The 25,015-nt window shown below is 39.2% G+C and overlaps 2 long non-coding RNA genes across 30 annotated transcripts in view; one reads left to right on the forward strand and one right to left on the reverse strand.

Annotated features, from left to right (window-relative positions):
• Positions 1-25,015, reverse strand: part of LOC139075708 (uncharacterized) — a 46,217-nt gene that overhangs the window by 17,101 nt on the left and 4,101 nt on the right. For 14 of the 29 annotated variants that reach the window (XR_011526396.1, XR_011526378.1, XR_011526376.1 and 11 more), the window contains exons 2-3: positions 24,340-24,447; positions 12,813-12,960 (exon numbers count right to left, since the gene is read on the reverse strand). This is a non-coding gene — a long non-coding RNA (uncharacterized lncRNA). Of the gene's footprint in view, positions 1-9,077; positions 12,285-12,812; positions 12,961-18,825; positions 19,141-24,339; positions 24,448-25,015 lie in introns of those variants that run through there. The other 15 variants (XR_011526379.1, XR_011526397.1, XR_011526380.1 and 12 more) reach the window with 3 other exon arrangements.
• LOC103542337 (uncharacterized) lies at positions 23,486-24,898 on the forward strand. Its single transcript, XR_011526401.1, has 2 exons — positions 23,486-23,794; positions 24,206-24,898. It is a non-coding gene; the product is annotated as an uncharacterized lncRNA (long non-coding RNA).

Consider the following 25,015-nt stretch of genomic DNA (forward strand, 5'->3'; position numbering starts at 1 on the left):
TGGGTAGTTTTTGAGTCAACAATCAGTAGTACACATGCAGCAGGATAATATTTGGTTGATGCGGGGTCGGTGAGCCGAGGAGTCGAAAGAAAGATTTCTTAGACTCTCAAGATCTGGCAGTAGTGCTCTTTTATTTAGAAAATAGTGTGGAATAGCAGGGGGACAGGACCCATGGGCAGTCAGAGCTTCTGCTGCCGCCGCTTCTGCTGCCCCCACTGGCATGGGGACAGAGCCCATGGGCAGGCAGAGCCGCTGCTGCTGCCCCCGCTGGCATGGGGACAGGACCCATGGGCAGGCAGAGCTGGTGCGTGGGGACAGGACCCACGGGCAGTCAGAGCTCCTGCTGCTGCCCCGAGTTGAGGGTTAGGGCTAATTTTATAAGGCATAGGTATATGATTCATCTCTTTACAAGATAAAGGAAAGAACATGAAAAAAAAGTTAAAATGGTATCAGTGCGGGTGGGGTCTGGTCATTGGGTGATCCCATGACTTTTAGACAAGAATCAAATCGGATTAAGTAAAGGTTAGAAAGGTTAGACGCCACCACCCTAAACCAGTTACATGAGATTGCCAGACAGCAACCAACTTAAGTTCTTGCCTCTGGCATTGACCAAGAGCCTCTAGAGATAAGACCATCCCCCCCTCTTCCTGGCACAGAGAGGGAGGCATCTTCACAGATAGAGGTTTCCCTTAGAAATGTAAATGTTTCCCAACAAAGGGGCAAACAAATTCCACTCCTTGGAGCCTGAATCTCATCTGTAGTTTTAAAACTAACCAGCCTAAAAATCCTCATCATAAGCCATTTTAAAATTAAGCAGCCTAAAAATCCCCATCATTGGTGATATTAAGAAAATATTTTCCTGGGGGGGTGGGCAGAGCAAAATGGCGGGGTGAGCTGACCCGGGATTCTCTCCCCTCCAAAATACAGCAAAAGATTGGAAGCACTGAATTTCAGAGAATAAAGATAATGCCAGCTCGTTAGAGACCTACAATACCAAGAAGGCGGAGATCATAAACCCTATTTACACCTTCGGAGGCACTGGAACGGTAGGAGAGAACATCACTCCCTCCCCTAGAGTCTGCGATCGCTGCGGAGTGGGTCGGGAAGGAGCGGGGGAGGGGTCGCGCGACAGGGGATCATCCAGGACTCCTGCCGCTGATTCAGTGGAGACCCGCTGATGCGGGGAAAGCTTCTGTCCGCGGGGACCCTATAAATCAAGGGCCTTGGGAGACCAGAGAACAGAACTGATCTGAACCCAGACCGGTGCGTGTGAGTAACAGCCCCTCCCCCCTAACAAAGCCAGTGGGCGCAGCCATCTTACCCCGAAGGCGGAGAGCTAACACGCCGCTCTCGACCCCCATCTAGTGGCGACAGGCTGTAACTGCAACTGAATTCTACCACCATGAGAAAAAACCGCTCCTCTACCATCCAGTAATTTATAAAAGCCCCAGACCAGAAGGAAAACAATAAAAACACAGAATTAAGTCCTGAGGACTTGGAATTAGGTAAACTAAGTGATAATGAATTCAGAGCAGCTATAATCAAAAAACTCAATGAGGTAGAGAGAAAGATAGAGAAACAAGCCAAGTTCTGGAGTTACTTCACAAAAGACATTGAAATCATAAAGAAGAATCAAACAGAATTACTTGAGATGAAAAACACAATGGACCAGATAAAACAGAATACGGATTCCCTGAATGCCCGTGTAGACAACCTAGAGGAGCAAATCAGCATAATCGAGGACAGACAGGCTGAATGGCGCCAGACAGAGGAAGAAAGAGAACTAAGAATTTAAAAAAATGAGGAAAATCTCCGAGAGATAATGGATTCAATGAGGAGTAAGAACATAAGGATCATAGGAATTCCCGAGAATATGGAAAAGGAAAATGGAGCAGAAAGTGTGCTTAACGAAATTATTGAAGAGAACTTCTCAAATCTAGGGGTCAACGGAGAAATGTGTGTAGAGGAGGGTTTTAGATCTCCTAGATTTGTCAATGTAAAAAGACCCACCGCAAGGCACATAATAGTAAAGTTGGCAAATAGGAATGATAAGGAAAGAATACTCAGGGAAGTAAGAAAAAAAAAGAGAATAACCTATAAAGGAGCCCCTATCAGACTGTCAGCGGATTTCTCTACAGAAACCCTACAAGCTAGGAGAGAATGGAGTGATATATTCAAAGCTTTAAAGGATAAAAACCTTCAGCCAAGAATACTCTATCCAGCAAGAATTTCCTTCAGATATGAGGGAGAAATTAAATCTTTTCCAGGCAAACAAAAGTTAAGGGAATTTGTAACTAAAAGCCCTCCATTACAAGAAATCCTCAAGAAGGCTCTCATACTTGAAAAAAGAAAAAAGGGAGAAAGGGGACACAAGCCACAGACTAGGGAGACTGATGGATAGAACCAGAACAGGATAGCAAATATTCAACTATAGCATTAGGGTAAAAATAAGGAAACTACCAAAACAAGGACAATCTTAGCACTCTAACTACAAATTAATAAGACGAGTTGGAATAAAAAATGAAAATAATTATTTAGGAGGGGAAGAGCAAAGGGTCTAAATCAGTATTGGTCGAGTAAGTAAGAGACCGCCAGAGAATAGACTATATTATACACGAGATTCCAAATACAAACTTCAAGGTAGACACTAAAATAAAGTACAGAACAGAGTCACAAATCATACATAAGGAAAAATCTAAGAAACCCAGCATAAGAAATTGCAGTATTAAATGGGCAGTCTAAAGCACACAGGAAAACAAGATAATGAGCGACAGATTGACAGCATTAAGTCCACATGCATCAATAATCATTCTCAATGTGAACGGATTGAACTCTCCAATAAAAAGACACAGAGTGGCAAAATGGATTAAAGAACAAGATCCAACAATTTGTTGCCTCCAGGAAACACACCTCAGCCCCAAGGACAAACACAGACTCAGGGTGAAGGGGTGGAGGACAATACTTCAAGCAAATAGCAAGGAAAAAAAGGCAGGTGTTGCAATTCTCATATCAGACCAAGTGGATTTCAAAATAAGACAGGTAAAGAGAGACACAGAGGGACAATATATAATGATCAAAGGGACACTTCATCAAGAAGAAATAATGCTTATAAATATCTATGCACCCAACACAGGAGCACCAAGATCCATAAAGCAACTATTAACAGACCTAAAGGAAGATATTAAAAACAACACAATAATAGTAGGGGACCTCAACACCCCACTCACATCAATGGACAGATCATCCAGACAGAAAATCAACAAGGAAATAGTGGAGCTGAATGAAAAACTAAAACAATTGGACTTAATAGACATATATAGATCACTCCACCCTGAAGGAGCTGAATACACATTCTTCTCAAGTGCACATGGAACATTCTCTAGGATAGACCATATGTTGGGAAACAAGGCAAGCCTCTACAAATTTAAAAAAATTGAAATAATAACAAGCATCTTCTCAGATCATAGTGCTATAAGGCTAGAAATTAATTACAAGAAAAAAGCTGAGAAAGGCACAAAGATGTGGAGACTAAACAACACACTACTGAACAAGAAAGGGATCATTGAAGAAATTAAAGAAGAAATAAAAAAAATACCTGGAAACAAATGAAAATGATAGCATGCCATACCAACTCATATGGGATACAGCAAAAGCTGTATTAAGAGGAAAATTCATCGCAATACAGGCACATCTTAACAAACAAGAAAAATCCCAAATAAGCAACCTTAAAGCACACCTAACTGAACTAGAGAAAAAAGAACAAATGAAGCCCAAAGTCAGCAGAAGGAGAGAAATAATAAAAATCAGAGCAGAAATAAATACTATTGAAACGAAAAAGGCAGTAGAAAGGCTCAATGAGACAAAGAGCTGGTTTTTTGAGAAGATAAATAAAATTGACAAACCACTAGGCAGACTTACAAAGAAAAAAAGGGAGAAAGCTCAAATAATCAAAATCAGAAATGAGCGAGGAGAAATAACAACAGACTCTGCAGAAATACAACAGATTATAAGAGAATACTACAAAAAACTATATGCCAACAGAATGGATAACCTAGAGGAAATGGATAAATTCCTGGACTCCTACAATCTCCCAAAGCTCACTCAAGAAGAAGCAGACAATTTGAACAGACCAATCACAAGGAAAGAGATTGAAACAGCAATCAAAAACATCCCAAAGAATAAAACCCCAGGACCAGATGGCTTTCTTGGGGAATTCTACCAAACTTTCAGAGAAGATTTAATACCTATCCTTTTCAAGCTATTCCAAAAAATTAGGGAAGATGGAACACTTCCTAACACATTCTATGAAGCCAACATATTAAGAAAATATTTTCCTCCCTTCCCACACCTTTTCCATTTGTACTCTTTCTTAGCATGTATCCTTGTCCTTATGGGGCCAGGCGCAGGATTTTGTACTGCTGTCCTCACTTGAAAAGCCAAGAAAAACTACTCATATTCTTTTGTTTTGAACTACCTAGATAGACCCGACAAATCTCTTCATAAACAAAGGCCTAGTACCAAAGTCTTTGAAAGTCTCAATCACGGCATGTGGAAGTCAAAAGAGAGTTTTCTGAGCTCCAAATTGGATTTTAAAAATAAAGAACCAAGTCTGGAAGAATGAGAGAGCATAAAAATCTATGCTCTATTCATCAGAATTTGTATCAATACAAGATAATATAAAAGTCATCTTTTTGCCTGATGAAAATAAGAACCTAAGACTTTGGGTAGAGGATAGTAAATGAGAACACAAAGGGCATGTGGCTGAGGTCAATGAAATGAAAAGGCAACATACAGAATGAGAGAAAATATTTGCAAATCATATATCTGAGAAGGAGTTAATATCCAAAACATATAACTATGTAATAGCAACAACAACAAAAACCCCCAAGCCACAAATAATCTGATTAAAACTGAGCAAAAAACATGAATAGACATTTTCCCAAAGAAGATGTACAAATGCCCAACAAGTACGTGGAAAGATGCTCAACATCGCTAATCATTGGGGAAATGCCAATCAAAACCACAATGAGATATCGCCTCACACCTGTTAAAATGGCTATTAACAAAAACACAAGCATTTTTTATGGCAGGTCTAGTGGTGATAAACTGTCTCAGATTTTGTTTTTTGGAAAAAGTCCTGGTATTTTCTTCATTTCTGAAGGACAGCTTTTCTGTATATAATGCTCCTGGTTGACACTTTTTCTTTCCATATTTTGAATAAATCGTCTCACTCTCTCCTGGCCTGCAAAGCATCTGCTGACAAATCTGCTAACTTTCTTATGGGGGCCATCTTCTATGTGATGAATTACTTTTCTCTTACTGCTTTCAAAATTTGCTGTTTATGACTTTTGACAATTTAATTATAACGTATATTGGCGTAGGCCTTTTTGGTTTCTGTGTAGTTGGGATCCTTTGAGCCTCATGAATCTGAATGTCCATTTCTCTCCTCATGTTCAGCAAGTTTTCATGTATTATTTCTTTGTGTAGAGTTTCTCTCCTTTCTCTGTTTTCTTCCTGAGATTCTCATAATGGGTTTATTGTTTCTTTTGATGCAGTTCCATAAGTCTCGTAGGCTTTCTTCACTCTTTTTCATTTCTTTTCGATAGTTCCTTTGACTGGATAATTTCAAATGACATGTCTTCAGGTTCATTGATTCTTTCTTCTACTTAGTCAAATCAGCTGTTGAAGCTCTCTATTGAATTTTTCTGTTCAGTCATTGTATTCTTCAGCTCTAGGATTTCGTTTGTTTGTTTTAAATGTCTATATTTGTTGAACAATTCATTTTGTTCATGTTTTCTAATTTCATTTAATTGTCTGTCTGTGTATTTTTGTTGTTCACTCAACTTTTCAAAGAGGATTGTTCTGATTTCTTTGTCAGACAGTTCATAAATCTCCCCTTTTTTGGGGTCAGTTATTCAAGCTTTATTAGTTTCCTTGATGTCATGTTTAGCTGGTCCTTCATCATCCCTGTATTCTTGTGTTGGTATCTGCACATTTGAGTAAGTGATCTCCTCTTATGGACCATACAAGTTCATTTTGGCAAGGAAAGACCTTCATCATCCAGCTTGGCTTGAGGTACTGGATAGATCAGTTGGTAGCACCCCCAGGCAGGTGGTGCTTGTCCTCAGTGTCTCCAGTTAGTTAGGTGACTGCCCATGCTCTGAGGTTGGGAGGATGACACTGTCTGGATTCCATGGTTGAGTGGGCCTGCTGTCTGGGCTCATCATTCAAGTAAGGCCACTGCATAGGCTCCTGGGTTGGAGGGGGCAGATGGCTATGTTGTGCTGTTAGGTGGGACCACTAACCGGACTCTGTAATCACCACTTGTCAGGCAGTGTGGCAGGCTGTGCTTGGAATCAATGAAAGCAGAAACCCATTCTGCCAAGATCTGAGTGCTGGTTGCTCTAAGTCCTGGCCTCCTTCTTCATCTCTATCTACTCCCCAGTGTTTTAGCTTAGCAGGTTTCACCAATCATCCCAATGAGGTGAGACCTGGCTGAGCCTTCCAGGAAGTGTCTTGCAATGCTAGGAAGAACAAATGTCCACTTTGGGTTTTCTTTTTCCCACTGGAGAAATTGTGGTCCCTGGGGGTCCTCACAGTTTAGTACTGTGCTGGCCTGGAAAGGGACAACGTAGTCAAAGTGAAGCCATTTCTTTATCCCTTCTAATGAAGTCCTTCTCAGGCTTTGTTGTTCAGAGGAGTGCTTCAGCCTAGCCCTTGGGTTCTGGAATTTTTACAATGGTGTCTTGTCTGTAGATAGTTGCTAGTTGGTCTTCTTGTGAGGGGGACTGAAGTTGCCAATGACGTATCTCACCAATTTACTGATATGACAGGTTTTCCTTTTTGTGGTTGGCTTATCTCACTTATGTCTTCCATGTTCATCTATTTTGTTGTGATGGCAGCATCTCCTTTTTTAATGTAGAACAATATTCCATTGTATATATATCCATTCATCCCTTGAAGTACCTTTAGTTTGCTTCCATGTCTTGAGAACTGTGAAAAATGCTGCAGCGAACATGGGAATGCAGACATCTCTTTGAGTTACTGATTTCATTTCTTTTGGATATATACCTAGAAGTGGGATGGCTGGATCAAATTGTAGTTCTGTTTTTAGTTTTTTAAGGAAACTTTATTCTGTTTTCCATAAGGGGTGTACACTTGTATATTCCTGCCAACGGTATACAAGGATTCTCTTTTCTCCACACCCTCATCAACATTTATTATCTTTTGACCTTTCGATAATTGCCATCCTAATAGTTATGAAGTGATATCTCATTGTGGTTTTGATTTGCATTTATTTCACTGATGATAAGTGATGTTGAGGACCTTTTTGTGCATCCATTAGCCATTGGTTCATTATTTGGGTGGGGAGGAATGCCTATTTAGGTAATTTGTCCATTTTTTTAATGCATCGTTAGGTTTCTTTTTTTGCTATTGAGCTTTGTGAGTCTTTTATTTATATCTCAATTGGGCTGCAAAGAAATTCACCCACAGTGTAGTCTTTGAATCCCTTCTCTGAGAAACACTCTGTGAAGTGTTTTTAAAGGCAGAGAACTAGAAAAGAAAAGTTTTTAGGAACATTCTTGCAATATTTTTGTCGACTTAAGCACTCAATCTTGGGTGTAATATTAGGAATGAAAGTGTGAGTCAGAGTTGGCATAGGTTTGGTTTTAGTAAGCCCTGTCAAACAGTTTTCCAAAAAGGGGATTATGTGCACTCCACCAACCATGTAAACATTCTAGGTGCTATAAGTCCTTTGCAGTACTTGTTATTGTCAGACTTTTATTATATCGATGCTGGTAGATCCTGAAATGGTATTGTGGTTAAAATTTACATTTTCTTGATGAGTAATGATGCAGATAAATTTTTCATGTGTTTATTTTTTATTAGCCATTTGAGAATCTTTTTTCTTCAGAAGTACTTGTTCTGCTTATTCAAATCATACTTTTATATTAATTATATATAATTATAATAAAATATTAAAATTGTGCAATACATAATTTGTATTTTCATGTGTAAATACATATTGTATATATATGTGTGAGCGTGTGTGTTATATATATATATATGTATGTATGTATGTATATAGTTTTATTTCTTTGTCTTGCTTCATTGTATTTGCTAGGACCTGAAGTATAATTTAAAATATACATGGTAATGGTAGACGTATTTTTTTCCCAATTTGATGAGAAAAATATTGAATATTTTATCATTGAGTATGACGTTTGCCCTAGGATTTCCGTAGACGTTTTTTTCAGTTTAAGGGATTTCTTCATTATTCTTGGCTTGCAGAGATTTTTATCATAAATAATTGTTGACTTTTTTCAAATGATTTTTTCAGCATCTATTGAGATAATCATAGATTTTTTCTTCTTTATTCTTTCAGTGTGATGCATTATATGGATTGATTTTCTAATGCTAAAGTAATCTTCTATTCCTGAATATATTCCACACTGTCCAGATGGATTATCCCACATAGATGTCAACATATAGATATATAGATGTATTAGTGTTTATATATATAAGCATATATATATATAGTTGTGTATGTTTCTACGTCCTTTTGTCTACATCCCAGTCCCACCTAGAATGTGACTGAACACAACATTTTGTCATAAAAAATATTTTACATAGAGTGAACAAGGCTTCTCTAGAGGAGTCAGAGATCCCTGGACCATCATCTGTACATCTGTAGGGGGAGCTTTGAGAATGAGAAGGAAGACAACTTGTACATCTTCCAGCTGCTTTTATACCCACTGTACTCCCTACAACAACAACATCACAGGACCAGCCTCCACTGCTTCCAATGCTTTATCTCAGTAAATCTTCTCTGCCTTTATCTCAAACACTTAGAAGTTTTGAGCCTCATAGAAATAATACTGAAATGTTTTGTTTATAATAGGAGCAGTGGGAAGACCTCGGTGTAGTGTAGGCATTCCTTAAACCAGGGACCCTTTAATTTTTTAATCACTGTGGCACACATATACACAACAGATGTCTAGGAAATATATAAAATATCCATGAAGCAATACTTACCATTATTCTCCATGACATACTCTGTTATTCCATTATTTTACTTTTTGTTATTAAAAAAATCTAATCATACATTCTTAATTAATTTCTTACCCCATGAACATTTAAAATACTCCTTTTTATATAACTCAACCCTAGAAAATATACTTCTAAGGGTGACATATACCCAAAATCATAAACAACAAGTCTGAAGAAATTACATTAGAAACGCCCTGATGAGATTGTGGTAATATTTCCTTATTTTGAGTCATGGGACACAAATTAGAGAAATAAAGAAAAGATTAAACATGTAGGATAATAATTGTATAAGCAGGACAGCAATATGACATTTTACCTTTGGGAGGGTAATGTTTTGATAATGGATGGTGAGAAGAAATGCATTGAACATGTCTGGGTGGGCTTGACTGAAGCTCTGAGCAATTTAGTGTAGATCAAGACAAAATAATTAGATTTATAAGAATTATGAGTCAGTTAGCAAAAAAATCAAAAACAAGTAAAAACAGAATCTAAAGTGGCTACAGATGAAACATACTTGGATTAAATCTAAGACTATTTTGTATGAGTCTCTGCTATGTCACTCGGTCAACTTATAATGATGATGGTGACAATGGTAAATATTAGAATAATACTACTTGCAACAAATTTACTAGCTGTGTACATTATGTCCTGAATGCCATTCTAAATGCTTTATCTTGTTTAAACTGCAAGCAGCACTACAAAGTCAATTCAATTATTGTTATAATTTCACAGATATGGAAAGTGAGGCAAAGGACGATTAACAAATTGATCATGCTAGACAACCCATAAGCAATGGAGCTTTGTCCCCAGTCAAGATGATTTGACATCAGGCACTTCCATGATAACACACATTTGGACGGACAATGTCTGACTGTGGATGAAGTTCTAAATCCTGAAAGGAATTCCTAATTCCTTTCATCCTGAAAGAATGAAAACCCACTCGGAACTAGGAGTAGTGTTAATAAAAGTGTGTTTTTGAGGCCCACAGAACGGTTGGGAAAGCAAAAGATTTTAACTGTTTTAAGTAAAGTAGCAGATTTATAGGAAATGAGAGTCAGGACTGGAAAATGTAACCCAAAGAGCTGCTTAGACTATGAATGGTCTAACATCCACGGGTAACATTCATGGACCAAGCACTCACAACCACATATGCACAATTCTGAGGAACACAAGGAAATCCAGATTGGATTCTGTTTAGATCCAGAGTGTGGACATAGGTTTCCCAAATTGTTAAGGAGACAAGAGCCTGAGCCTGGATTTGATGGATGTTTTGTACAGAAGGGAGTGGTGTAGAGTATAGGGGATCGCTGAAGAACTAGCTCCCTGCCAGCATGGACAGTAGCATGGTCTGTCTTTAGGGAAACAATGTCTGTACACTGAAGGGTCAGAGCCCTTGTCCTGCTCATTTGTGCAGTTACGGTCGTTCTTGCACTGACACTGCTGGGCCTCATTGAGATTGCTCTTTACTAATTCCAACAAACAATGAGCCAAGTTCATGGCCCTCACGAGAGATCCTAAGCATCAGATGAAAGGTCTATCTGGCAGATAAATTTCTGATCGATTTCTTGTTTCTACCAGATACAAGTGTGCACCAAGGGGAATGTTCTTCAATAAAGATGCAGCAGAGAACATAATCTTGACCAGCCATTATGTCCCTGTCTGAGTCTCTGGGTCAGAGCAGACCTACAAGGTCAGTCAGGGCATCAGTGATAATTTATGCTAGTACCCAGTCAAATCAAAGCAGAACCCTACATGGAAATCTATGAAGCTACAGCCAGACACTCAACAGCCCCAAATGGCTTCAGTAGCTGTCAGAACGGGGTGGCCTGCACTGTCACAGAAGTGGTATGGAGCCCAAGCGTGTGAGCAGTGTAAGTCAGGCCTGCTCATGTGGTACAGCCCTGAACAAAAACTGATGTTCACTGAGTATTCAGAGTCTCTGGGACGGAGGAAAACTTTTCTTTCCTCAGCATCTGCTGTTTATTCTGATACAAGCAAATCTCTATTTTACTTGGAAAATCGTTTATTGTGTACTTGAATTAACAGACAGGACAGAAAACTACTTATGCATATGCTTCTCCCAATGTCCAGGCAACACATTTAAGGCCAGGATGCCTTCTAAATAGCATGGACAAATGACTAATGGGTAAATTAATTTAAAAAACACACAACTTTTACCTCACAGGGAAAGCTATTTTTTTCTCATAATAGATTTGTTGAATCGCAAATGTGTTAGTGGAAAAACCCACCATCCAGTGTCTCAGAAGCAGGTGATCACAACATATCTTCTCCCTAACCAGAGAAAATATCTTTGCAACAATGTGTCCCATTTCGTCTCATTTTGGACTATGTAGTATTTTCATAATCATGACCAGTGAGATATAGAACAATACATCCATTTTATGGAGTAAAATTTCTTTTGTACAATTAATAACAAAATCTGTCTTTATATTTTATAATTTTGAATATAAGAGAAAAATCCAAGGAAGACAATTGTTAAAATGCTTATTATCAAATCATCCAAGAAAAATACCATAGTATATTGCATCCTATGAACTTCCAAGTGTTTGTTTTTCCCTTCTATATATGTATATGTATTTTTCAAAAACACTATTATATAATCCATATTTCACAGCATTTTATTTACAATGACCATACTGTGAATAGTCTTCCTTTCAATATCCTTTTTACTGTGTGCCTGATATTTCATACCATTGATAGAAACTATCTTATTTATCTATTCTCTGGTTGATAGAATAATTTCTCTCTTTATCTCAATAATATGAAAACCACCGTGATTAACTTCCTTGGAGGTAAATAATTTTACTTCCTACCCTTGAACAACCCAAAAGCAGAAACAAGATATTGGAAAAATGAGCCACTGAAGGCCCTGAGCTCAGAATGTATCACTGGCGTCATGTCTGTGTCTGCTCCTTCCTTGCTGAGGATCAACCTTCCCTTTGCCTTGGAGGACAGGACAGCATCAGTGTGAACATCCTGTGTCACTCAACTATCCAGACTCATCAGCTGCCTAAGCTTAGAAGTGCAATCAGTGAGGTGATATCATGCATATGCACCCTTGGTTAATTAATAACTCTCAATGTCTTTCTCTTCTAGAGTTACTTATATGTCCAATGTGCTTTGTTCTTAATATGCTGTTGCTGATTCTGAGAGAACAAAGAGCTCTTCCCTCTTTTAATACGATTGTCTTTCTCCAAAGATTCAGAGTGATTCTGGAAAAAAGATATTTAAGAAGAATTATTGAAAGTATTTGTTTGCTCTCATTATAAATCTCAGGTAAGAATGAGTTGGACACATTTGCAAAACTTTGGACAACAGCCTTACATACTTTTAAGATGCAGAAAGCTGTAATAATGAAAATGTGCAAATTTTCACATTTTGTCAACAGAATGAATTCCAGAAATCTTCCTGTATTAATCCATTTATTTTTTTATTTATCCATTTATCAAACAAATATATATTGACTATCTACCATGAATCACTGTCTCTGCTTGTGTTTGGATCTATCACTGTAAAATTTAGCATCTTCCCATAACAAGGAATTCACCATCTCACATATTCCTTACAAGGCCTTGAAAGGTACAAGAAAATATTTGTTGAATAAAGAAATACAATTTTCATATTATTTTGTGTTTTTGAGATTAAATTATAACTCTCTGCCATCTCCAGAAGATTTAACAGCCACAGAGCCAATTAGTCAATACAAGTACCCAATGTTATCCCCAAGGGCTTTTGCATACTTGCTTCCAACACACAGTTCATCTTCTAAGGTCCTAAGAAAGCGTCTTGTTCTTCAGTTGGATGTGACAAGTATCTTCTTGGTCATCTTGCAAATGATTTTGTCAACGGTTCTACTGTCCACAATACAAACAATGTCATCTCTGAGTCCTAGGGAGAGAAGAAAAATTAGGAATTTGTTTGAGTTTGTAGATATTTGGGGATTATCACTTTTTTTTTTTCTGAGAAAGATTCTCCCTGAGCTAACATCTATGCCAATTTTCCTCAATTTCTTTTGTATGTGGGACACCTCCACAGTGTGGCTGATGAGTGGAGGAGGTCTGCCCCTGGGATCTGAACCCGTGAACTTGAGCCACTGAAGTGGAACACGTGGAACTTGAACTATTCAGCCACGGGCCGGGCCTGGGGATTATTATCTTCTAGTGTCACCTTTTCTTCCTTATTTCTGACCTAATTTTTATATTTCGACTAGGTAACTTCAAGTACCTTTTATAAACTATGACTTAATCTCTTTGATGTTAATATCTCTAGGATTCTTGTGTGTTGTTCTCATGACATGCATGCCCCACAGGGTCAGTAAGATCTTTATGACCTGACATGTGTGCACATAGTGAGTTGAGTAATTTATCCTTCAAACTATAAATGACAAAAAAACGGGTCAAGATGGAAATAAAACATGAGTACTCTGCTACAGTTAAAGATAATATTTATAAATATAATCACAAATAAGATAACACATATGGTTAGTTTTATAGGAAATTCTATCACTTGAGAAACAGAAAATTCAAATTGTATATTGGTTCTATATGAAAAAAGAAAATGAAGGGACTATTAACAAATCAATACATAAGGCTACTATAACTCTTGATAACAAAATCAGAAAAAGGAACATTAGAAAAGAAACACAAGACTATTTTTGTGTAATATATATTATATTAATTAATATATTATAGATAATATGTGAAATATATTAATATAATATGGTATATTATTATATATTATATATATCAGAAATTTCATCTTTGCTGTCTGAGAAATAAAAATCTTTCTGACTTTTCCTGCTAACTTAAACTGGATTACTAATGTTCAGCCTACATGTTTCCAAGAGCCAAATTTTTCTCTGTCCAGCTCCTTAAGTTTGAGAGTTCTGATCAAGTTATGAGTTTAGTTCATCAACACACAGCACACAGTAAGAAAAAATATGTATCCATTGGTCCCACTTTCTGTCCATGATTGTAGGAAAAGACACCTGCATCTAATATCCACATAACCGCGGTTGCCTTGGGAGCAGTAGAAAAGAGACAAATGGCTGAGCCATGTCAAGTCCATCTTGCCACTTGGTGACTTGTTGGGTCAGCAGCAGAGGGGGAGGTAAAATTTCCTTCTCCAATTAGATGGGCTGGAGCCAGAAGGATGGCCATTCAACCTCCTAGAGATTGACCTGAACACACATCTCTACCTTCTGGGTCTCTGATCCATCAGCAAGGCATAAAATTTCTTCAGAGTGAAAGATATACCTTCAGTGTGTCTTTCACATATCCAGTCATAGATTTTCAGAATTTGACCTTTCAAGTATCAGTGATTTATTCTTTGCTGGCTTCTTTCCAAACACAAAAGATGTTTTATGTCACTTTACTCAAAGGAGAGTCCTCCCTCCAGATGGCCTTCTCCACACTGCTGCACCCATCGGGGGATTTGCATATTGTTCCCTGGGGAGGACTTTCCCTTGAGAGTCTCAGATAAATGGTCAGCTCTCATCTTGCTTTGACTTATCAGGACTATCAGTTCAACTTCTCAAAATGAGGTTCCCTGCTCAGTTCCTGGAGCTGCTAATGCTCTGGATCCCAGGTAAGGACAGAGGGGAGATGAGAAAAGAGCATGGTATTGGAGGGGGGGGCACAAGTGCTTTTCATGTGTATTTGTCCACATGTTGGATGCATATCTACCCTCTGCAAGGGGCATGTGAAGTTTAGATCTCTGAGAATGAGGAAGAATCCAGAAGAAACAGCTAATTCTCCTGTGGTGAAGAATGTGACACAGAAAGACAGAGAGGATGTAGGCAACTTCTAGACAACTTTGTAATTTACAAATCGTGAGATCTTTTTCAAATTGGATATTTTAGAGTATTAATAAAAATTTTAAAAGAAAGGATTTAACCTGAAATTAATAACAAAATGGAAATTATGAAAATTGTTCCTAAAGTTTGTATATAACCTTACACCTTTGCCTCATTATTTTAGGATCCAGTGGGGATATTGTGATGATGCAGACTCTACTCTCTCTACTTGTCACCTCTGGAGAGCCAGCCTCCATCTCCTGCATATCTAGTCAGAGCCTAGTGATGGATACATCTATGTGAATTGGTACTTTCAGAAGCCAAGCAAGTCTCCATAGCTCCTTATCTTTGTACTTTCTCACTGCCTCTCTGGGGTCCCAGACAGGTTCATGGGCAGCAGGCCAGGGACAGATTTCATTCTCAAAGGCAGCAGAGTGGTGGCTGGGGATTTTGGAGTTTATTACTGCATGCAATCTCTACAACACCCTCCCACAGTGGTAGATCTGTGAACACAAACCTCCCTCTTGGGTGGCTCAGCTGTCCACGTGTGTTGTTTGTCTGGGGAGCAGGCAAAGCAGATTCTTTGAGTGTGCCTGGGAGAGAGATGTTGTAGGACCTGGAGAACAGGTTGCAGCTGAGGGTTCTGGACCATGATTGTCTCAGCTGCACCTCAGATGCTACCAGTTAAGTCTCATCAGCTGCACAGTCTTGGCGTGACAGAACCAGCAGAATGGAGGGTCCCAGTGCCCTCTGAGCAGAGTCATGAGGAAAGGGAGAGGTAAATGCAAGGTCACCCTAATTCTCCCTATTTTGTGTACGGTTGTGAAACAACTTGAGTCAGCATAACAGACAGACAAATGAGGCAGATCCGTAGCAACATAAATTAAATACGTGTTGGGTTTAGCAGGTTTTTGTATATTTTTAAGAGGATAATATTTCATAATGTTAAAACAATTGGTATTTTCCCACTTTCCCAACTTTCTACATCTCCCTTTTTTACTTATCTTCTCGCTCTATTAATGTATTCTTTGAGATAGCAGTCTACACCAACTGTCCTTGAGGGAGTTAGCTGAGAATGACTTGTAAAAGTTTTGGGTTATGGGCGTCCAAATAGTCTTTTGTCAATCCACAGTAGATGCCGCATCCTAATGCTAAAAGTCTCTGCTTTGTCTCAATTACCTTTTGCAGAAGGAAAATGTGAGTTCTTGAAGTTACAAAAGTTGTTTAAACCAAAAAAAGCATATCTGGAAGATTTAGGGCATGGAATTCATCCCATACAACACTGGAAGAATACATATGATAGGAGATTTCTTTTGCTTTCCTGAAAGGCAAGAATTTAAAGTTGTGGATGATGGCAGGAATGGGAACAGGAAGAGATTATAGCACCTTCTGCAATCAGACATAGTCTGCTCTTTGGCTCACATTTAGGGGGTTAAATGCCCCTGTTTGTTGTGGGTCAATAATAAGAATCCAGAAAGAGGACCAGATGTGTTTCTTATGAAGAATCACAGAGTGGATGGGACTTCTGCCTGGCTTCCTAGGTCCCTTCTGAGCTGCTGCACATTTCACAGGAAATGAGTGTAGGGAGCAGGCGTTAGACCTATAATCATCCAAGGCTTAGTAATGTCCCTGCTCAAAGAGACCTAAGGTCATGTCACTTTGTCTCTGTCAACCCAGCACAGCCTAGGAGATCTGAAAACATATTTGCTCCTCCAGGTGGTCCAGCAGAGACCATGTGGTTGGGTTGGGGGGAGATGCAATGTGCAATGACCTTAAACCAGAAGGCCCATTGGGCCCAAATCAACAGCAGATACAGAGGAGATGGAGACCAACATGGATGATTCAGACAGATGTTAAGGATGATCTGTGCAGCCTTGGAGGAAAATAAAATGCATCTGAGTAGGTAGGGGATTTCTGCCCTTCAGGTCCATCATCCTCTGGCCTGTCTGCTACCTCAAACCTCAGGCACGTCCCCTTTAGAGAGATGGCCATGTGTTAGTGGTTGCCCTGTGGGACCACCAAAGTGCAGGCAGAGGTTCTCTTCCCAGGTGTGTTCTTCTACCCGGGTCAAATCAGAACGTCTCTCCACATGCAGCTTGGAAAATGATACAAAATTCAGGTAAACGTCAGCTCAACTAGGAAGGCATCTTTTTGGTTTGCAAGTTTAGGTCATCTAATCCTCATTTTTTTCCACTGCTCTCTGGTGTCATGAAAACATGACTTCTGCCATTTACCCTTTTATTTTTTTGTACCTTTTGCAGTGATTGGCCTTCCAAAACATCCAGCATTCTATCTGAGAACTTGTATTCCTGTCATTTTTTTAACACAAATAATATTTGCAGATGACAACCTTTGTGCTATATTGCCGTAAAAAGGAAAAATTCAAACAATAAATAAATGTGCTATTTTCACATGACCTGCTCATTTCCTGAAAATGAATCTGACGTGTTTTCTAGTGATAGTTGATAGAAAATAAATACTTCAAATAGATCCCATTTAAAAAAATTCTATAAAAATATTTCTGAATAATGGGCATGCTCATTACATGTCCTGACATGTATGAATGAAAATAAATAATGTTTAGATCAACAAACAGTAGAATCCTCTTTTTGGTTAAGAAAATAAAACATATAGAGATGAGTTTCTTTCCAAGATAATGAATTCCATAGGGAGCGTAGTTAAAAATGAATTCTTAACTAGAAAATCGAAAAAAAAAAGAAAACATGTCTTATCTTAAGGAGTTTGTAACACACACAAAGGATGATGAGTCTTCAGGAGGTGTTTCCACACATATTCACAGTGGGGACACACATCCATTCAGAATTCTATTGATTTCTTGCTCATATTCATGAATGTGTAGCCTGGAGAAGCTGCACATGCTCCTGTGAGCAGGACACTCACTGGACCCTGCAGTGTAACAGCCCCAAACCTCACAAGGAGGCTCAGCCTCTCAGGGCAGCAGGAGCAGCTGTGGTGACTAGAGGACAGGTGGACACCAGGCTGGGCTCTAGTGGAAATGGCTTGTGGAGCTATGAGGAAGAGCCCATGGAGGCCTCAGTCACAGAGAGTGGGCATCTCTTCTGTGTAAACAGGGGCCAGGGCATCAGGAGAACAGCCTCCCAGAGCCCCTTTCTTCCTCCCCACATAGGACGCTTACACCCCACAGGACCTCTGGGGAATGGGGTCACTGCTGACTTCACTGGCTGCAAAGAAGCTCAGTCATGTCATTGGGAGGAGACCCTAGTGAGCTCCTGACATCATCCACTGCCACTAAATCCCTCAGGGCCCTGCTTCATGCCTTTGCCCAATGATCGTCACTCTCTCTAACCATCAGAAGACTGGAGAGCTGCCTGCAGTGTGTGATGTTTGGCTTTTGAACAAGTCAAAGCTCACTAGAGTCTCTCATATGTACATCGACATAACAATATTGCTTCATAATCCTACTTGACTCTCCTTGTCACCGAATTGTCTCTGAACAGTTCCTCAATCTGACTCTTAGACTTTCTCTTGCGAAGCTGCTCTTGCGCATTTTTCCCACACTCACACGATTCCAGTGCTGCAGCCTAAGCACGGCTCACTGCATCGACACATTTCTGTTGATAAAAGGCTCCCGTTATTTAGTATAATTTGTTCTCCTTTTATTAGTGACAACGGCAGCTTAGCTGATTGATTCTAAATCTTCTTTGCTAATATACATGTTCATTGCCATAGCTTCAGAGCTATAAATTCTCTTTCTTTCCTCTCAGAAATTTTCATATATTTTCTTTCAACTCAAAGTACTTGCTAATTTCCCATTTTGCTACTTCTTTAATCCTAGTTTTTTTTTAGTAGTTTTTGATTGATTTTCCAAATATTTGTGGACTTTTCTGATAACCTTAGGTCACTGATTTTGAATATGATTCTCGTCTTTATAGAATGCACTTTGCATGATTTGAATCTATTTAATTTTATTGACCTACCTCGAGGCCCACAATGTGGTCTATCTTAGCAAATGTTCTGAAAGGAATATGTATTTTACTGATATTCGGTGGAGTGTCTCTAAGCGTCAGTGATGTCCAGGTGGTTAATGTCGTTAAATCTTCTGCGTCTTCACAGGCCCTAGTGACAGGGCTGTTGACATGGCAGGCTGCACCTGGTGCAGAGCTCTTTGCTGCTCTGGGCCCCATCAAAGCTGGCTGAATTATATTTCACCTGGTACGAGGGCCAGACCAGGACTCCTCGAGGTGGAATGTGTTGTCTCCATAAGTCAGAGAGGCCTGTCAGGTGATTCTTTCCTTTAAAGAAGAGGATACATGTTAAACACTCTGGAAGGAAAGGTGTACCCCCATTCTCTTTATGGGCCATTCATGAGGGATCTTATGATTGGGGGAAATAGTTCACACTGTTTGGTGGCAGCTGTAGAACAAAGAGGTCAGAAATATAATCTGGACAGCAACTCCAACTAGGAGACATCAGCTGTCAGACCACATGCAGAATCACCAGGAAGCCCAGAAAGAGTTCCCGGTCATTTTCAGATGATATCATTTCTCTTGACAGAATTTCTTGGCTGGTGTTCTTGTTAGGAGAGTTTAAAATTTTAAATTATAATTTCTGTACAGTCAGGTGTTACTTAATGACAGGGATGCATTCTGAGAAATGCATTGTTAAGTGATTTCATACTTGTGAGAATATCAGAGAGTGTACTTACACAAACTTAGATGGTATAGCCTACTACACACCTAGGCTGTATGGTACTAATCTTATGGGATCGCGGTCGTATATGCGGCCTGTTGATGGGAAGGTGGTTATGTGGCACATGCCTGTACTTTTATTCTACCTACTTTCACTTGGTCATTATATCAACGGTACACTTGGGGGCAGTCAAGTCAATGTCTCAATAGACATATTTATGTCCTTCCAAGTTCTGGTCCAAAGTTTTTCTCTATCACATTAAAGATATTAATACTATGAGAATGATAATTCAAATTAAGCCTCTCTTTCTGTCTATCTTTCACTCTCTGTCTCTTTTTTTCCTGCAAATATCACAGTGAGATAAATTTCATAACAGATTTTTCATTATCTCTTGTTTTTTTTCTACATGTTCTGAGTGCGGTTTAATTGCTGTTATGAGCAATACTACAAGTTTAGTTTGAAGCAAAAGCAAATCACTTTTGCTGACTCTGGAAACCTTAGCATTAAACCAGGAACAAAAAATGTTGCTCTTGTCTGTTTAGGGTTATACTCAAAATTTTTAGGGACCAGCAAATATTTGCTTTAATTTTTCCATAGAATCGATAGGTTTCTCCTCTTTATTTTTCCTTAAAGAAGTCATCTTGGTGGAATTAGTTTCCCCAGGATAATAAGTTAGTGTGTATTCTCATAATCATTTCAAAGTTTAACTAAGACTACAATGATTCCAGAAAATGAGAGACATTCTCCAGATTGAGGATGTTCCCAACTTACTAGAGCAAGAACATGAAATCTGAGGAAGACCTGCGCAAGTTTCCAATATGTTATCATAGCCTACATTTCCTTCTTAAACCATGTAATTTCTACCTGTGACTGATTCAGAAAGCTCAGAATTATTTTATTTTATTTCTCATCCTTATTCTCTGCTTGGCCTAGTAGGTGCTTTAGAAGAGTCAACATGCAAATTTTTGGAAGCACTGCAAGGTGAGGGCAGTTGATGCTTCAAAGAGCGTCTGAACTTTGGTGCATCCTTGGCTCCTGGTCTAAAGAGACTGAGTGGATGTGAGGTTCTCCACTGTGAGCCTTCCGCTCCCCTAAGTCAGAGATCACTATTTCACTCACTGATGCAGAGGCTGTGTTTTATTATAAGACAACGAATGGCCACTAAATATTTCATTCAGACTTTGGCTCCTTCCTGTTCTGAACTTTAATTTGTATTAACAGGAGATGAAAAGAAGTGGTTAACGAGAATTTAAGCTGATTTTATAAGTCATTTTAAGTGATTTAATTGGATCTTGTTTATTCCAGAGGGTCTAAAATTCCCTTATTCAAAATTTGTATAAGCATTTTGCAGATTCTTAAAATAGTTGAATATGGAAGAAAGATGGAATTTGAGAAATCTTAGACTATAAGTCCCCATTTTTCTTCTGGTAAACTATTCCCTCTAAATGAAAAATCCAAAGAAAACAATTTTTTTCCTGGATATTAATACAATTTTTATATCAAAGGCAGCTTCAACTAAAATTTAAGAGGCTAGGATCCCCATTTCTCACGTAAACCAGACCTTCTTACAAGGTCCAACAGACCAACCTCAAATGCAGACTGTGAAAAAAAAAATTGTTAAACTTCCAGACAAGCTGTGGCTTGAGAGAGCTTCTTTTGAGTTTACACTCCCCTTTCCAAGGCTGAGCCTTGGGCGGTGTCTTAGAGAAGAACTTACAAGGCAGACAGTGCTCTGGATGCAATGGAACTGTTATCTTCCTTTGTCCAGTTATTAAACGGGTGAGCTGGACACAAAAGAAAGTTTAACATTTACAGACAAAAAGCCTTCATCTCTAGCACACAATTTCCCCACTTATCCTTATGGATCAGTTGTTTACCTCTATAGGATTTTTATATCTATTTAAAGAAAAAGGAAACAAAAATAAGTCAAACATTTGGATATAGATTTGTATTAAGCAGATGAAGAATAAGGTCTCGAGGATCCAGAAGCACGATGTGTGAAAAATACCTGTTTCTCCCAGTGTTTTGAGAAAACATGAACACAGAGGATAAACACATTCACACAACCGTCCCTGAGCTCCCTACAAATCAGAAGTTATCCTTTAATGGGTGAAAACTTGCAATTATTTAAAAAAGACTGACAAATTTAATCACAGGTGCCTCTGGCTCAGAAATCCAAGTCAGCCCACCTGCACCTGGGGATCTCCCTCTGCAGGTGGATTGATCTCAGACAAAGATATAACAGGACCTTCAATCACAAAGAACCTCCATTTGTGTCTATTTGGGGAACAGGCTCTGTGTGTCTCAATGCTATCTAAAACAGTGGACTTGAACTTTTTGGGCTCACAAAGACTGCAGAATGTATACAAATATCGCACTCTCCACCCCACACTCTCTGACCACAGGAGAACAGACCCAGATGGTTCCATCTCCAAGACAGTCTTCTCAGGTCATACAAATCTCATGCTGACTTCCAGCTGGTTTTATGGAAGCCAAATCAACATCACCTGGCAACAGGGAAAAAATACAATAAAACCCACCTGTATAAGTTCCTCCTCTTGAGTTGACTGTGATCAAGTACAGAGACACAAGACCTGCTCTGTTCCCCATCTGGGTCCCTTACACCACTTTACCAATTCTTATCATGTGTGTCCAAGGTGAGATGACCAGCCTGGCCATAGCTTGGTTTGGTAACATGCAGGAGACAGAGATTTATTTGTAGAATTAGGAATATTGTGCTTTTCGTCCATAAGTGGTATAGAAAAAATGTAAAAACTTTTTCACAAATTTTTATAAGATTTTACGTTTTCTGAATATTTCAGGGCAACAGATTATGAGAGAAAACAACCAATCAGAATTGGAGAATTTGAAGGTTTTTTGTTAATTTCACAGAAAATAACACTACTCTGAAATGGAAGTATCTTAAAGAATACTTTGTAAAAGTAGCCTTTTCAAGAAATGATTTGTAACAAAAGAAAACATGATGTTTCTCACTGTTACTCATTTTTTCACAATCCAAGTTTCCATATTGGATAGTGGGTTTATTCACTTCCTAGGGCTGCCACAACAAAGCACACAGACCTGGGGCAAAAGAAACAACACAAGTTTATTCTACAACAGCTCTGGAGGCAGGAAGTCTGACATTAATGCCCCTGAGCAGCTCTGACCCAGCACCTTATTCCACAGTCACCTTCTTTGATGAAAACCCAGGAAAATGTTGGTCATAGGTACATGTTGCACAGAGACTTTAAAGAAATGGATGTAGTTTTTGTTGTTCTAACAAACAGAAACTTCTTTTAAGCCACAACTGTGGCTACCCAAAATATATGATGAGAAAGAGTAGATATGGGAAGAATTTTTCTATAACTATTCAGAAAAAATAATTTTAAATTATTTCCTGTTTATTTCATCCCACCATTCTGAGCGAATTCTTCCCTTAAGAAATCTTTGATTAATCTGATATATGTATATAGTATATGTAATCATATGTAATTATGATACAATATTCACCAGTTTGTAACAATTGGTTACATGAATTTCACATTTGCTGCCCGATGTATTAAATTTGTTTGCTTTTCCACTTGTCTTAAACAGGTCTATTAACTCTCTCAGTTTGACATGAGTACTTTACGTATTTTAATTCACTGGGTCCCGGGATAGTTTGTAACACTTGCGTCAACCATTCTTAAACAGTTAACCTGGTAACAGCAGATACAGACAACTCTTGAACTAGCTCCAGTCTTTGCTGTTATTGGGAGAAAGTGCTGATGATCAATAGCTGTGGGGATGGGAGTTGTTTCCTTCTCTAGTTTAGCTCAGAGGAAGCAAAGCAAGATATCCATTCACCTCCCAGACATTGACCCTGGACACAAACATGTCAACATTTCAGGGTCTCTGATGCTTTCTGGGCCATGTGCATTGTGACCTCGCAAAGAGCTAGACTTTCACAGTCAGATCATTCTTCCCAGTACTGCAGGCAGCATGGGCTTTATCTCCATTGGTTTTCCTCCAAACACAGAAGATATTTATGTGACTTTGCTCACATTAGAGGTCCACTCCTACATTGGTTCTTGCCACACAATATCTCAGACCAACCAGGGCATTTGCATATTGTTCCCTAGGGAGGACCTTCCCTTTTGAGTCTGAGATAAAAGATCAGCTGTCATTTTGTTTTGACTTATCAGGACTCTTCAGTTCAACTTCTCAAAATGAGGCTCCCTGCTCAGCTCCTGGGGCTGCTGATGCTCTGGATCCCAGGTGAGGGCAGAGGGGAGATGAGAAAGGAGAGTGGGGTAGAAGAGTCAGCAGTAGGGGCACCACTCCTTTCTATGTGTATTCTGTTCGCTTGTTCCATACATAAGTCTAGGTGTCTGGGAAGGGGCATGAGATGTTTAAATCTATAATTATTAAAAGGATATAAATGAACCAAGGATCAGTGCTCTGGTGAAGACAGTAACACAGAAAGAGGGGAATGAAGAGGTTGAATTCTAGAGATGCATTTTCACCTTATGAATCTCTGCTTTTTTTCTTAAGTGGATACTTTTGAATTCTGAATCAAAGTCACACACACATACACATGATTTAGCCTGAAATAACTACAAAAGGAAAATTATGAAAATGGCTCATAATATTTGTACATAACCTTGCACTTCTCTCTCATTATTTTAGGATCCAGTGGGGATGTTGTGATGACCCAGACTCCACTCTCCCTGCCTGTCGTCCCTGGAGAGCCGGCCTCCATCTCCTGCAAGTCTAGTCAGAGCCTGCTGGATAGTGATGGAAAAACCTATTTGTATTGGTACCTGCAGAAGCCGGGCCAGTCTCCAAAGCTCCTGATCTATTCAGTTTCCAACCGGGACTCTGGGATCTCAGACAGGTTCAGTGGCAGCGGGTCAGGAACAGATTTCACCCTGAAAATCAGCAGAGTGGAGCCTGAGGATGTTGAAGTCTATTACTGTGTGCAAGCTACACATGCTCCTCCCACAGTGATACAGCCCTGAACATAAACCTCCCTGCATGGTGTGGCCCAGCTGCCCATATGTGCAGCCTTTCTGGGGAGTAGACACAGCAGATTCTCTGAGTCTGTCTAAGAGGAAGATGTTGGAGAACTCAGGGGAATAGTTGGCAGCTGAGGACACTGGACCATGAGCGCTTCCCCTGTGCCTGAGGAACCACGTGTTAAGGCGCATCAGCTGCACAGCCTTGGCATGGCAGAAGCAGCAGGAGAATGGAGGGGTTGGGGTACCCTCTGAGAAAGCAGTCATGAGGAACTAAAAGCTGAATGAGAACTCATGCTAATCCTCCTGCATTGCATATATTCATCAACTAAATTCATTCAATACAACACATAATGGAGGCTGATTCACGGCAACACAAAACAAATACTTATTTTGCTTTATTAGGTTCAGTAGTTGCTAGCATGCATGCAGCAGGATAATATTTGGTGATATTAAGACAGTTTTCTTTCCCTCCTCCATC

This window comes from Equus przewalskii, chromosome 14 (assembly GCF_037783145.1).
Source record: "Equus przewalskii isolate Varuska chromosome 14, EquPr2, whole genome shotgun sequence".
In the NCBI taxonomy this organism is placed as follows: domain Eukaryota; kingdom Metazoa; phylum Chordata; class Mammalia; order Perissodactyla; family Equidae; genus Equus; species Equus przewalskii.